At 36.3% G+C, this 4,159-nt stretch overlaps 1 pseudogene across 1 annotated transcript in view; it reads right to left on the bottom strand.

Moving 5' to 3' along the window:
* Positions 1-782: 782 nt before the first annotated feature.
* LOC307188870 (casein kinase II subunit beta-like) overlaps positions 783-4,159 on the bottom strand; it is a 12,127-nt pseudogene continuing 8,750 nt past the window's right edge. Inside the window, exon 2 of the transcript in view lies at positions 783-1,473. The product of the transcript in view is annotated as a casein kinase II subunit beta-like (transcript). The remainder of the gene's footprint in view (positions 1,474-4,159) is intronic.

Genomic DNA, 4,159 nt, shown 5'->3' with positions numbered 1-4,159 from the left:
TATTCCAAGGGAAAAATAAAAGGTTTTATAGTACATTATAGTAGTTGCTAGATCATATACCTAAATTTTAGCTTCTTTTCACATTTATAATCATAAATCTATTAAATTAATTTCCAGAACATTTTGGAATATAGGTGGATTGAGATACACATTCTTGTCATGTTTAGATACGTCTGTTGGTACTTATGCTTTCTTTGAATTTTATTAAACATTGAATTGATTTTATCAAGTATAAAAATATATTCTCTCTTAAGATTTAATTGCTATTTACTAGTGATATTTGAGATTTGCTTTTTTTAAAATAATGCGAGTCAGTCTGTGGTTTGACACAGCAAAGTCCATTTCAACTTATAGCACAGAACTATTTAAATAATATGAGAATTATTTGATTTTAGGTATATGAAAATTTCCTTTCTAAAGACCTGTGATTTTTGTACCTTTCAACATGGTAGTTCTTGTAGATCTTTTAAAAAATTTCTTCATTATTATGGTACTATTCAGTATTCTTCTCATACATTAATCAATGATGCTAATGTATCTTAATAATCAATTTTATTTAGTAATTAAATAAATTACCATAGAATTATTTTAAAAATACCTTATGATTTTACAACATTTATATTAGGAGTCATCAAGCTCTAAACTATTTTTCCTGAAGAGATCTGGCAAGATTTTATATAAATTTTGAGTAAATGCTTATTTTTGCCTTTTTTCTACTTTATTTCATATTCACACCACAATAATGACTCTTCTAATTTAAAATATAAACCATAGAGATTTCCTTAAAGGTGGCAGGGGAGGACTGGAACTGTCAAAGACAGAGTGACAGGTGGGGTTGGGAATAAGTGAACGGTCTTGACAGACTCAAAGTTGCTGGCAGCTTGGAACTGCACCTGGTAGGACAGTGGATGGATCTTGCAACTGTACACTTTGGACATAAACTGGTTAGTGGGCTGCTTGGGCCGGCATTCAGCATGCACCATGAAGAGCAATGTGAGGGAAACTGGTACCCAAGTAGGGGCCTTCTGTGTGGTGCTGCCTCGATGGTGTCTTAGGTGTGGAATTGTCCATGCACTTGGGGCAGTAGAGCTTCACCAGGGCCTCACCTGGGGTGTCAGAAAGGCTATTGGAAAGCATTGGCTTGTTCTCACAGTGCATGTGGGGCAGTAGCCGAACTCTCCCTGCTGGTACTTTTCCAACATCTGGGTGGTGCCATGGTTTGTGAGGATATAGGTGGTCTGGGTGAACCCATACAGCATCTTGGCTGACTGCTTAATCAGGGTTCTCTGGTTGGGGTTGTCTTCCAGCTCTTCATCAGGCTCCAGGTCCAAGATCATGTCTAGAGCTTGTCTACAGTGAGGCACCTGCTCATTGAGTTGACTGAGATTAAATTTGTCCTGGATGGAGTCTTCATCCACTTCACAGAAGAATTCATAGTCATGGAGCCCACAGAACCAGTATAAATAACACTTCCTGATGTTTAAATCATTTTTTTTAATTTGTCATTTATTTTTCCTTACTGATTTCCTGATGCTTCTTTGTCTCTGTAATTTTGCTTTCTTGAGTGATCATAAAAGTCTTTGAAAGTTAGGGGTCTTTTTTTTCTTTTGTTTTGCAAAGCATGTCATGATTAAAATGTGTTTCTACTTATTTTAATGAATTAATAAATAAAAATATCATGGGAATGATATTTTTAATTTCTATGTCCTTCTAAGTGTCTATTGAACATAGTATCGGTAAAGACTAGTAACCACATCAAAAGAGTTCAGCTCAATGGATTGATTTCACATGTCAGAAGATACCTGCTTAGTCAGACTCAGATCAAAAACAGAATACCAATAACCTAGCACATTCTCATCTCAGTAAAAATTGTTCCAGTTAACTGCTCTCATGACTTCTAAAACCAGAGATTCGTCCTGTCTTTTTTTGTACTTAGTATTGATAAATTATGCATTATGCACATTATAGACGATCAATTCCCATTGTGTGAGTATTCCACAATTTTTACGGCTTCTCCTATGAGTGGATATTTATGTGGGTAGCACCCAGTTTGGGCTTACAAATAATGCTATAATGAATATTCTAGTGCATGCCTTTCAGTGAACTTATGAATGCACTCCTGTTGGGTTTAGGTATATATATAGGAGTGGAGCTGATTATCTTTGGAACTGTGTATCTTCAGCTTTTGTAAATACTGCAGTTTTTCAAACTGTCCTTATGCTTGAGTTTTTTTTTTTTTTCTATTGATACCATTTTTTTTAGTACATCTTTATTGGAGTATAATTGCTTCACAATACCATGTTAGTTTCTGTTGCACAACAAAGCAAATCAGCCGTATGCATACACATGTCCCCATATCCCCTCCCTCTTAAGCCTCCCTCCCATCCTCCCTATCCCACCCTTCTAGGTCACCTCAAAGCACCGAGCTGATCTCCCTGTGCTATGCTGCTTCTTCCCACCAGCCAACTATTTTACATTCGGGAGTGTATATACATCAATGCTACTCTCACTTTGCCCCAGCTTCCCCCTCCCACCCCATGTCATCAAGTCCATTTTCTATGTCTGCCTCTTTATTCCTGCCCTGCAACTAGGTTCATCAGTACCATTTTTTTTTAGATTCCATATATATGCATTAACATATGGTGACATACTTCACTCTGTATGACAGACTCTAGGTCCACCCACCTAACTACAAATAACTCAATTTAGTTCCTTTTTATGGCTGAGTAATATTCCATTGTATATATATGCCACATCTTCTTTATCCATTCCTCTGTCGATGGACACTTAGGTTGGTTCCATGTCCTGGTTATTGTAAATAGTGCTGCAATGAACATTGGGGTGCATGTCTCTTTTTGAATTATGGTTCTCTCAGAGTATATGCCCAGTAGTGGGATTGCTAGGTCATATGGTAGTTCTTTTTTTAGTTCTTTAAGGACCCTCCATACTGTTTTCCATAGTGGTTGGATCAATTTACATTCCCACCAACAGTGCAGGAGGGCTCCCTTTTCACCACACCCTTTCCAGCATTTATTGTTTCTAGATTTTTTGATAATGGCCATTCTGACTGGCGTGAGGTGATACCTCATTGTAGTTTTGATTTGCATTTCTCTAATAATTAGTGATGTTGAGCATCTTTTCATGTGCCTTTTGGCCAACTGTATGTCTCCCTTGGTGAAATGTCTATTTAGGTCTTCTGCCCACTTTTTAACTGACTTGTTTGTTTGTTTGATATTGAGCTGCATGAGCTATTTGTATATTTTGGAGATTAATCCTTTGTCTGTTGTTTTATTTGCAAATATTTTCTCCCATTCGGAAGGTTGTCTTTTTGTCTTGTTTATGGTTTCCTTTGTTGTGCAAAAGTTTTTAAGTTTAATTAAGTCCCATTTGTTTATTTTTGTTTTTATTTCTGTTACTCTAGGAGGTGGGTCAAAAAAGTTCTTCCTGTGGTTTATGTCAGAGTGTTTTTCCTATGTTTTCCTCCAAAAGTTTTATAGTGTCTGGTCTTACATTTAAGTCATTAATCCATTTGGAGTTTATTTTTGTGTATGGTGTTAGGTAGTGTTCTCATTTCATTCTTTTACATGTAGCTGTCCAGTTTTCCCAGCACCACTTATTGAAGAGGCTGTCTTTTCTCCATTGTATGTTCTTGCCTCCTTTGTCATAAAACAGGTGTCCATATGTGCATGGATTTATCTCTGGTCATTCAGTCCTGTACCATTGATCTATACTTGTTTTTGTTCCAGTACCTTGCTGTCTTGATTACTGTAGCTTTGTGGTATAGTTTGAAGTCGGGAAGGCTAATTCCTCCAACTCCATTTTTTTTTTTCTCAAGATTGCTTTGGCTATTCAGGGTCTTTTGTGTTTCCATATGAATTGTAAGATTTTTTTGTTCCAATTCTGTGAAGAATGCCATTGGTAGTTTGATAGGGATTACACTGAATCTGTAGATTGCTTTAGGCTATATAGTCATTTTCACAATATTGATTCTTCCAATCCAAGAACATGGTATATTTCTCCATCTGTTTTTTGTCATCTTTGGTTTCTTTCATCAGTGTTTTATAGTTTTCTGAGTACAAGTCTTTTGCCTCCTTAGGCAGGTTTATTCCTAGGTATTTTATTCTTTTTGCTGCAATGGTAAATGGGAGTGTTTCCTTAA

The sequence above is a fragment of the Stenella coeruleoalba genome (genome assembly GCF_951394435.1).
Source record: "Stenella coeruleoalba genome assembly, chromosome: 7".
NCBI lineage: Eukaryota > Metazoa > Chordata > Mammalia > Artiodactyla > Delphinidae > Stenella > Stenella coeruleoalba.
This window is presented reverse-complemented; position numbering and strand designations above follow the sequence as displayed.